The sequence below is a fragment of the Typopeltis vanoorti genome, chromosome 9, assembly GCF_054136105.1.
Source record: "Typopeltis vanoorti isolate ZY-2024b chromosome 9, IOZ_Tvanoo_1.0, whole genome shotgun sequence".
Lineage (NCBI taxonomy): Eukaryota > Metazoa > Arthropoda > Arachnida > Uropygi > Thelyphonidae > Typopeltis > Typopeltis vanoorti.
The window spans coordinates 57,230,469-57,242,616 of record NC_143557.1 but is presented as its reverse complement, the minus strand read 5'-3'; the positions used below and the strand labels follow the sequence as shown (position 1 = coordinate 57,242,616).

The window sequence follows — 12,148 nt, the reverse complement described above, 5'->3', positions numbered from 1 at the left end:
CTTTCCTCATATTCGACATTTCAGAGGTCAGAAACTACATTAGTTAGTTGCTTCTGGACCCTTTCTAGCATCTCTTTGTCCTTTTGAAAACCATGTGACCAAATCTGTGCACAGTAGTCCATGTGTGGCCTAATCAAGTCTAATACAATAGAACAAGAATCTCCCTACTTCTACAAGTCAGCATCCTCCGCATCATTCCCAGAATTCTTTGTGTTGTCTTTGGCAACACAATTTCGGCAGTGTGTTCCCTAAATTTCAGATCCTTATCCACTATCACTCCAAGATCTCTTATTTCCTCCACCTCCGACAATATATCCCTACCAAGCATAAATTCTACATCCCATCTTTGTTTCCCAAATTTTAAAACCTTACATTTCGCAACATTGAACTCGCATCCCCCATTCCCGTGCCCATTCACTCAATTTATTCAAGTCTTGTTGTAAGGCCTCTAGTCTTCATAGTTCGTCCCAACTTTGCATCATCTGCAAACAACTGAATATCCCTATCCAAATTTTTGCCAATATCATTAACATACAGGTTAAACAGCAATGGCCCTAAAACAGACCCCCGAGGCACACTGCTAGTGACTTTCCTCTTCCGAGATATTGCTCCCCCATACACAACATGCTGGTACCTATCAGATAGCCAGTCTCCAATCCAGTGTACCTAATCTAATATCCAACCCTATCTGCTCTAGTTTGACTATCAACTTATCGTGCGATAATCTATCAAAAGCCTTTGAGAAATCTAAGTATACTATTGTGTATCCCTCTCCTCTTTCCAAGAAAGCCATCAGCTTATTGTAATAAGTAAGTAGATTACTAAAACATGACCTCCCTTTAGCAAATCTATGCTGTCCATCAAAGATAATACCATTGTTATCAACCCAATTCTGGAACCTAGTTCTCACTAGCTTCCTCCAACAACTTAACCACAACATCTGACACACAGATCAGCCTATAATTTGATACTTGAGTTCTATCACCTCCCTTATGAAGCAGCACAATCTTGCTCTCCTTCCATTCCTTTGGAACTCGACCCAGTGCAGATATGTGACTTGTTGATGTATGGAGTGCATTTAAAGAAAATAGGTTGTATTTGAATGGGTTTGATTTAGATATTTCAAGCAACTAGTTGATTGATTGACTGAGAGAAAGTGAAAAAGATTGACCATGTGAATAAAGCAGTATGAGAAGCCAAAGCACATGGATACAGATGTGGAAGAATAGGAAGAAGATAGACATGGATAAGATGTTGTTAATTTGTTGGAGAGAGAGAGAGAGAGAGAGAGAGAGTACAAGAGCAAGGAGTTCTGCTCATTTGTCTACTCTGAGAGCATGGATAAATGAGTGAAGGTTGGTATTTTAATGTTGCCCAATGCAAAATTTACATTGGAAAACTTGACACAGCTTTACACCTCTCCCTGAAGTAGAAAGGTGTAAAACTGTGTACTGCATTTGTGGAGCATTCAGGAGGTAGATGAGATCTGTGGGTGATGGTGGGCAAGATTTGAAGTTCAGGACCATATTGCGAAAGTTAAAATGGTGACAAAGTGCATTGCTGCTATGATGAAGAGGACATTCACAAGTACATAAGATGAAATTGTTACTTACTATATAAAGAGATATTTTTTCAGGCTTTACCTGGACTGTTGCACACAAATTGTTAGCCTGGTTCTGTGAGTGACCAGGCGACTGAAGCAGTTTGGAGATACCAAGGCAATACTCCCTGACAATAGGTGAGGAAGCAGTGTATGGTAAAAACATTGAAGTTAATGAGGAGAGTAATTATTCCTATAGTGGAAGAGGTATTATTCACAATGGAGGGAGAGAGGAAGAGAATGAGAAGCCATTCCGAGATATTTTATGAAAATATAATGGCAAGAGAGAGATTGAAAAGTAAATGTTTTTGGAGGGGGTGGAGAATGAGATAAAGGAGTGAGTTAATGCATTGCCAAAGAAACTTTCAAATGAAGTAGCTTTAAATGAATTTAAGATATAGTATAATTGTCATAATTTTATCATTACATAGGCATTTCCATATTAAAGAATCATCACAGGAGGCCTTCAATAAACATTATTCACACAATGCCTATTATACATTTCCTTCAACATGACAGCCTTCTGTTTGTTGCTCAAAATAAACAAGAGTACCATAGAAAGATTTCATTAATGCTTCATGAATATTCTACCTATAGGCCTTTCTCTCTTCTAATCTTATTTGTAGCCAAATTGATAAGTTAATATTCTCTGATAATATTTTTGTTGACTACATCAGATGTCCCACATGTAACTTTTCAGAATATTTGTCCACTTTACTAGCTGCTTCTACAAGAAATGCTTCAGCTTATATTAAAGTCTCTTTGGACTTTAAAAACAAGATTTATGATCTTCATTTAGGCTCTTCTGATGTTATGATTAGTTTGGATATTGTGTCTTTGTTTAATAACATTCCTTTATTAGATACCATCAAATTACTCCAGCAAGACTTTCCACTGATATTGTAAAACTTTTTGACTTTGTTATTCACTCTGGATATTTCACTTTTCAAAAATAATTTTACCAGCAGATTTAAGAGATGGTTATGGGAAGTTCTATTTCTCCAACTATTGTCAACTTTCTTAAGGCTTTGAAAGATTCATCATAACATATTAATAGTGGAATCACTTAGGTTCATTGAAATGTCTTCATCTGTAAAATTTTTGGCTAAGTTTCATAGCCATTGTCAATCAAATTATAGGAGAACACAAAGAACAGCATTTCAGTTGAAAGCACTTGATATTATGTGCACTGCTAGCTGCAGGAGAATATCTCCTTCTGCATTAATTGATATACAAAATAAATTCCAATAAAATATTTAATAATTAAGTTAACAAATTATTTTTAAATATAAACAATAAATTAATTACAAATTAAGAAACACATGAATGGTAAGTAGTATAGTCTCTCAAAATTGAAAAAGTTTTAGGCAGTCGTTTTTGTTCAGGTCTAGGTTATGAATGTGTGCTTCAGCTTTCTTTAGTCTTTCCAGAAGAAAATAATTTCTTTGTAACACTTTTGTTTTGTTCCACTGAATTCTGTGTTTTGTAGATAATGCGTAGCTTGCTAAACCGGATTTGTTGTGTTTCTTTAAGTGAAATGCATTTCTGCTCTTGTGCAGAACAACCAGTCTATTCATAACAACATAAGCCTCAAGAGCAGGGGAATTCTGTTAACTCCATCTGTTGGAGTAGTTGGAGTAGTCTTGCTGTATTCTGGTAATTTCTTCTTGAGAAAGATTAATAAGATGACAGCCATAATTATGCTTTATTGATAATTTTTGTATTATAACCATTAGAGATAAAGGTAGTTTTAATCATAAACAGTTCTTTGTTTAGAAGAGAATCTATAGAATGTATTTTAAGAACTTTCCGAAAAAATAGCCAAGCTACTTCGACATATTCACTTACAAGTCTCTTTCCATCCAGTTTGTAAGCTTAATGCCTTCCTTCCTTATTTCTTCTAAAGATAAATATCCTCCTCTTTCTTATCCTGGAGTTTACAGAATCCCCTGCTCTTGTGGCTTATGTTATTATGAACAGACTGGTCATTCTGCACAAATTTGTCTTGAAGAACATCTGGAATACATTTCACTTAAAGAACTCAATCTAGAACCCAATAAAGAATCTGGTTTAGCAATCCATGCAGTATCTACAAAACACATAATTCAGTGGAATAAAACCACAATGTTATAAAGAAGTTATTTTCTTTTGGAAAGACTGTACAAAGAAAGCTGTGAAGCACACATTCACAACCAAATCTGAACAAAAATAATTTCATAAAACTTTATCAATTTTGGGAAGTTATACTGACTAATACTCACCATTAACATGTTCCTTAATTTGTAATTAATTTATTGTTTATATTTAAAAATAATTTATTAACTAAACTATTTTATTGTAATTTATTTTGTATATCAGTTAATGCAGATGGAGCTATTCTAGTCGATAGTGCATATAATATCACTCATTTTCAGTTGAATTGTTGAGCCTCTGTAGCTCAGTTGGTATAGACAAAGCCTTTTGGTCAGAAAGACCTGGGTTCAATTCCTGTCAGTGGTGAAAGGTGAGTTAGCCGGTCTCATATGGAGGTAGGATTTTTTTTTTCATCCAGAAACTCAGGTTTTTCATCCCCAAAATAGGCAAACCTGCCCTGTGAGCGCACACAGATTACATTCAGGAATACTTAAGATGGTCCCTTCAGCCATAGGTCTGATTCGTCAGCTATGCTGGTCCCAAGCCCAGGTAACAATAAGGGGGGGAGGATGAGATGGTGCCATACCTCCCCCTAAAAGGGGTTCACGGCTGTTGAATCATCATATGAAATAAATAATTTGCATTTTTGTTGTCCTATAATTGTATTGAGAGTGCTATGAAACCTTAGTTGATATACAAATAAAGATATTTAAATTAATGTAGGTGATTCCGTGATTAATGTTATGATGAATTCTTCCTCTTACATTTTGATTTTTAGAACAACACTTTGAAAGATGTATCTTCAACAATATTTCACTGAGCCCTACACATTATTATAGATATATCAGTGGTGTTCTTACAATTTGTAATTGCTCTTCTTCTGACTTAGAATAGTTTATCTTCAAAATAACATGCAGTTCATCTTCAAAATAACATGCAGTTCATCCTAGGTTCCAGTTTACTTTAGAAAATAAGACAGTCAAATAGTCTTTATGTATCTACTAATTATTCATCAACTGGATGGCAACTTACAATTTTCAGTATTTCAGAAGAGGACTCATAAAGGCCACTATGTCTATGCAGAATCACAAACCATCATCCTAGTAAAGAAAAAAAAAACCGAGACTGTCAAGACCTTAATACATTGTGCTCATTCTTAATGTTTTTCAGACGAACTTCTACAGAAAGATTTGCAACATGTTAAATCACCTTTCTTTAAAGGAGAGGAATAATATGAGTGATTTCCTCTCAAGCAGAAGAGGCAATATATGTTCAAGAGGAAATCACTCATATTATTCCTCTCTCTTATGTGCAAGGAATTTCTGAATGTATTGTGAAAATTTTAAATCTTCTGAACATTTTTGTGGCCTTTCATCTTGTTGGAAAAATCTCAATTTTTCTTGCATTTCCTATGGACAAACTTCCTTCTATTGGTTTCCTGAGTATTCTAGATTCCTTGTTCTTGTGGTTTATCTTATTATGGATAATATGGAAAATGTGTTTTTATTCATTGTGATGAATATGCCTTATATCAAGTACCATGAACCTGAAAAGTCAGGACTTGCTGAACTTGCAATCTCCATCAGGTTTAGAATTTTCAAGAATAAGACAAGAATCCTTCATTTCGATTTCTTATGGAATGTGTTTATAAAGAAACTTGTGATATATTACTTCATTGCCGAAGCTTAAATAGATCTGATAGTCTACTAAACATTTATTGTTATCTCCTTTATCGGAGATAGTACTTTTTCAATCTGCTAATATTTCCTAACTTGTAATTATATTTGTGTGTGTGTGTGTGTGTGTGTCTGTTTATATTTATTTATTTTTATTTTATTTATTTATTTTTGAAGTTAGGGAAATGTTGACCATTATTGTTAGCTTTTTAGAATTTTTTTAAATTGTTTAAGTGCATTCCTTTTATGTACTGTAAATGCCTGTGAAACACAGGTGAAAATTTTACAATTAAATATCAAGATTTTTTTCCACAAGTCTTCCATCCTGTATTATTAGTATGCTTACTAGCATGGCATTCCAGTTTTAAAACAATTATTGTACTAAATACACCGTGCAAACAACCTGTTTCAAATTTACAGTTGCAGAAAATATGTGGTCACATCTGTTCTTGATGCAGTCACTGTGTGTGGAAACTAACCACTTTATGTCAATCAGTATGAAGGTCAGCATTAAAAAGACAAAGACAATGAAAAGAGGCAGAAACATTGAAAATATCAACTGCATTGTGAATGGAGAACCTATAGAACATCTCAGCTGCTTGGATAAAGGAGAATAGAAGTTGAATTGCAGGATAGAGAAAAGAGCACATTTGAGGCCATTTGGTGTGAGATTGTGGCTAGCAGAACTAAATATACAATTGGGTGCTGCTATAGACCAGGTGATGGAAAAGATGGTGGTGACAGTATGCACAAGCAAATAGAAGAAACGGGTGGAAGGAGGGTGATTATTATGGGAGATTTCAACTATGGTCACATTGATTGGAGTGAGGAGAGGACACACGGGAGGAAGGAACTGGATTTTATGCAGTTATTAAGGGATAACTATCTGCGACAGCATGTAATGGAAAATACTAGGGGTCAGAGAGTGCTTGACCTAGTAATTACATCTGAGGATTTGGCTGTAACAAATATGACCACATTGCCACCAATCGGTGAGAGTGATCATAGGGTCTTAACTTGGGAGGTGGCTAAAGGTGTAGAATTTTCAATTAAGACAGGGTACATGTGGAATTATCGGGCTGGAAAGTATGACAAGCTTAGGAGTTTGATTGGTTCAGTGCCATGGCATGTACAACTGCAAGGACTAGAAGTTGATAGTGCATGGGAGGTAGTTAAGAAGTGCTTGCATGAAGCAATGGCTGACTGTATACCTAGAGTCCGAATAATAAATCAAGTAGGGGTTAAATGGATGAATAACACCATTAAGCTTGAGTTGCAAAAAAAGAAACAACTATGGAGGGAATTTAAGGAGAAGGGTGACCGGCAGGCACATGAACGGTATAAAGCGCAGGCCAGAAGGGTGACGAGTGTGGTAAGAAAAGCAAAAAAGGATTACGAAAGAACATTGGCCATGCAGGCTAAAGAGAATCCTAAACAGTTTTTTAGATATGTAGCAAGTAAAAGGAAAAATGTACATGGCAGATTGATTTTAAAGAATGCCGATGGTAGGGAGGTAACTGAATCAGTTGAGATAGTTGAGTTACTGAGTGAGCACTTTGCAAAAGTATATCATCCAGGTGGTGACATTGCAGAAACGAATAAACCAGTAGATTATACGGGAATTGTGGTTAATGAAGTGGAGGTGAGTAGTCTATTGCATAACCTCAATGTCAATACATCTGTGGGATTGGATGGTATACCAGCTTGTGTTGTACGAGAAGCAGCTAAAGAATTGTCAGTATCCTTGACCATTTTGTTTAATTTGAGTCTCGGGTCTGGGTTAGTCCCGAGCGGGTGGAAAGAGGGGAAAATAGTTCCACTGCATAAAGGTGGTTCCAAGACTGCTGTTGTAAATTACCGACCGATTAGCATATCAGGAATCATTGTCAAGGTCTTAGAGAAATTAGTCAAGAAAAGAATACAGGATTGGATAGATGAAAATAGGATATTGTATGGGGGACAACATGGTTTTGTGAAGGGTAGATCATGCCTCAGTAACTTGCTCACGTTTTATAATACAGTGACGGCTGAACTGGATAGGGGTAATGGGTTTACAGTGATACTACTGGACCTTGCCAAGGCCTTTGATAGGATAACACATGGAACCCTAATCAGTAAACTGGAGCATATGGGTATAGATATAGGGTTGGTGAGATGGATAAGAGGGTGGTTGAAGGAGAGATATCAAAGAGTGGCTTATTCAGGAGTGGAGTCTAAAAGACTTCTTGTGACTAGTGGAGTGCCACAGGGCTCTGTTCTTGGCCCACTGCTTTTCAATTTGTTCATCAATGATATTGGAAAGGATCTGAGAGGAAGTGTTCACTTGTTTGCTGATGATGCAAAGTTGGGTAGAGCAATTGTGAGTGCACAAGATGTCAAAATTTTACAGGATGATTTGGATAGTTTGCAGGACTGGGCTAGGAAAAATGGATGTCAATTTAATGTGGCAAAGTGTAAGGTTATGCACTTTGGGGTGAAAAGAATAGCAGCAGTATATCGCATTGGTGGAATCATACTCCAGGAGATTGATGAGGCCAGGGATTTGGGAGTGTTGGTGGATAGGGAGTTGAAGTTTAGGGGGCACATTGCAAAAGTAACTAAAACAGCTCACCAAATCACTTGGCTTCTGAAAAATACTTTAACATGCAGAGACGAACAAGTTGTTGTTCCTCTGTATCGAGCGCCTTGATAAGACCCCATCTGGACTTCTGTGCCCAGCTATGGGCACCAGGGTTTCTTCGTGATGGGGAGGAAGTGGAGAGGGTCCAGAGACGAGTGACCAAGATGATAGTAGGTCTGTGGAATGAACCTTATGAGAATAGGTTGAAGATTTGTGGGTTGCAGAAATTGTACGATAGGCGAAGGAGGGGTGATATGATTGAGACATTCAAATTACTGAAGGGTTTTTATAAGATTGATCCAGAAGATATTTTTGAAAATATGACTGGTGGTGGGAGGACTAGGGGCCATGCATGGAAGCTGGGCAAGAGCGTGGTTGACAAGGGTGTTAGAGCTAGGTTCTTTACTTGGAGAGTGGTAAACGAGTGGAATAAGCTTCCAGAGTCTGTTGTGGGTGCTACTATCGTGAATGAGTTCAAGGCAAGGTATGATAGATACTGTGTGAATGTTGAATAGTTGTTCTTGACATGATGTTAGGGCCTCCCTCGATGAGTCTGTCGACCCTTGGAGTTTCCCGGAACAATAATCTTTTTAGTGAAGATGGTAAATTAAATATGGAAATAGACAAAACAGCAAAGCTGGTATGGTAGGAAGGCAACTGAATAAATTTAGATGGAATAAGAGATAAATTAGCCAAAACACTAAATTAGCCTAAACACTAACTTATGGATCTGAGGGCTGGATCAGAAGTAAAACACTTCACCAAAGACTAGAGACCCCAGATATGAGAAGCCTGAGAAAGATTAGGGGCATGAATAGATAGCATGAATGACAACACCATATTAAAAACGAGAATATTAGGAAAGAACTTGACATTGTCAGTATCCAGAAATGCATTAGCAGAGCTAATCTAAGGCGGTATGATCATTTAACAGAATGGGCGAGGAAAAATTAGCAAAACAAGTGTTCTCTGCCGGGTTGGCAGGAAAAAGACCCAGTGGAAGACCAAGTTATAGGTGGATTGATACAGTAAAAAGTGCCTCAGATGATAGAAATATAAGATCTGATAATATTGGAGTCTTGACAGGTAACAGATTGATTTGGAGGAAAATTGTAGATAGGAAATTAGTAATGATGTAAATTTTTCATGTAGTACTATCATATCCTGTACACCCCTTGAAGGTATATATCAGGAGTTTGATGATGATGATGAAATTTTCAAAAGCAAATAAAGATTTATATATATCACTTGAAATCAGAATTGCATGTGAGATTTTCTCTCTCATAAGATGGTTCACAAAGACTAATATAAGAAATTTAGCTGAAAACATTTAAACTAGCATGCCATATATATTGAAAACTTTGTAAAAATACACCAACCCGATGTGGAAGAGATTTGATATGCTATCAAGCAAGTTCTTGCTACATCATGTGGGAGACATCATCCTGGTACATACAGTACTTACTTATTGCAGCCTCCTCTAGCAACCCATTTTAATCACTCACAACTTTCCAAGGAGAAAAAAAAATTTAGTCCTCAGACTTTTGCTATACTTGACATTCTTCATTATACAGATGCTATTCAAGAAACAAATGAGAGTTTGAAAACAGAATTAAACCTTGAAGATTCATCGATAGAAGAAAACATTGATTCAGCTGGGAATATGTGAAGTTGTTGGCAAGGATAAAAAAAAATCTGGACTACATGACAGACTCAATAATTTAAAGACATAGTCCTGGAAAAGAAAAAAGTGTAAAAGGTCTTAGCAGGTAAGTTAGTAAAGTGACTTGAGAGAACAAAGAGTGAGATATACCTGCTTCTTTTTTTTTTTTAAAAAAAAGCAGCTATATCCAACTTATTTTTTAAATTTAAAAGGAGCTAACCCAAAAGTCATAGAAGACTTTGGTAAGAATATAGAAGATAAATCTCAGGAAGACACAAAATGTTTTGGAAGCTAATGAAAAAACAACTTAGAAATGGAGAAAAGAGTACTGAAAGCAATCAGAAAAGACTGATAAGAATACAGAAGAATAATATCAGGAATGGGAGAACCTACAGAATCAATGGAGAAGTTCAGCTATTTAGGCACAATTTTTAGTGAAGATGGCAAATTAAATTTGGAAATAGACAGCAGAATTAGCAAAGCTGGTATGGTAGAAAATCAACTGAATAAATGTAGTTGACTAGCTGTATACAAGACATTGTTGAAACCATTTTAACTTATGGATCTGATAGCTGAGATAGAAATAACTCTTGATCAAAGACTGGAGACCATAGATGTGAGAGGCCTGAGAAAGATTAGGGAACTGAACAGATGGCATCAATGGTAGTATCATATTAAAAAAAAAAAAACGAGGATGTTAGGAAACAACTTGACATTATTAGCATTCAGGAATGTGTTAGCACAGCTAATCTCAGATGATATGGCCACTTAAACAGAATGGGAGAGGAAAGATTAGCTAAACAAGTGTTCTTTGCCAGGATGGTAGGAAAAAGACCCAGAAGAAGACCAAGATGTAGGTAGATTGATACAGTAAAAAACACCCTAGAAGACAGAAATACAAGATCTGATAATATTGGAATGTTGACAAGTAATAGGCTAATCTGGAGGAAAATTGTTGATAAGAAGTTAGTAATGATGTAACTTTTCATATAGTACTATCATATGGTCCTGTAAACTCCACCTGGGGTATATGTCAGTAATTTGATGATGATGGTTGTTTATGAGTCAAAGCTTAGATAACTGGAGATCTCCACATAATGTTTAATGAACGTGGAGAACCAACTAGCACTTCAGACCTGATGTTTAATCCTCATTGTCATGTGGTGTGCTTCATTAATAGGTATCCACTGTAAACTTAAGGAATGAGAATGGGCTACCAGTCTGGGACTTTGCTGACCAAATTGTATTCTGTTAGCTAAAATACAAACAAACAAACATGATGAAATTTCATGCCATCTGGGCACCACCTAGTTAGACGAGGCTTTCTGCTATTTTCATTATAGAACCAAGGCAGACAGTCAGAATTGTATTACTCGAACAAACTAAATGTAAGATAGGCACATCAACTTAATCAACGTAATGCCATCAGTGGAAAAATAGTTCGAACCAGCAGAACCTGAGAAGTACAGAGTTTACATAATTGATGTTGCTGAGACAAAGAAGACTAAAACAGGTGAGATCCTTCTAAACAGTAAATATGAGGTGTTATATTTGAGCAGTGATGATCAAAGAAAGGAAGGAGTAGTGATAGCATTCAGTAAACTTGAAGATAAACTAATTGATTAAAAGGCAATTTCAGATAGATTTAAACTTCAAAATGGAGAATTGGACAATGAAGTATATTTGTGTATGTGTGTGTGGTTCTGCAGAAGCTTCTTTTAAGGAAGAAGCAGGGGAGTTTTGCAAATCATTAGAGAAGGAAGTTGATATAAAGGAAAAGCTGGTCCTTATAGATTACAGCAAAGTAAGAATTGAATCTCAGACACATTTTGGGAAAATTTGAAGGCAGAGATGGTAATAATGACAAGTACTTGCTGGAATTATGTTCAGGACATATACTAGTCATTATTAATGCTAACAGATTCACACAGAGAAAAGACAGAAGAAATAAGAAAAGCCTTATTATTATGTTGTTGACTGCGATATCTTCATGCTGGTTTGGGATAAAAAAAGTATACAGAGGATTTGGAAACTGGAAGTGACCATCACTTCGTTTTAAGTAGAATAAAATTAAATATCACATTGAAAGGAACATTATCTAAGAAAGTTTTAAAAAGAATAAAGTTGAGCATCATTTACAGGAAATATAAATTCAGCCATACAGATATTCTACTAAAAATGAAATGGCTTGAAAATAAGAACAAAAGCATTGAGTCTCATTGATAAACTGAAGAAAACTGATTGATTCAGCTAGAAAGATGTGTGTTGAAGTTGTCTGCAAGGATAGAAAAAATTGGAACTCCACAGTGGATACAAGAAGCTTAAGAGGCTCTTCTGGAAAAGAAGAAAGCATATCAGAAGTAGGTAGGTAAGTTGGCAGATGGTCTAAGTGCTTCTCGTAGACAGGCTTATATTGGTTATGCATTTCTAAATCACTTAGGGAATTGAACAACGCA

The 12,148-nt window shown here is 36.0% G+C and overlaps 1 protein-coding gene across 1 annotated transcript in view; it reads left to right on the top strand.

Moving 5' to 3' along the window:
- The window catches only part of LOC150103066 (uncharacterized), a 223,228-nt gene that overhangs the window by 71,280 nt on the left and 139,800 nt on the right, over positions 1-12,148 (top strand). The gene's annotated exons all lie outside the window — the stretch shown is intronic.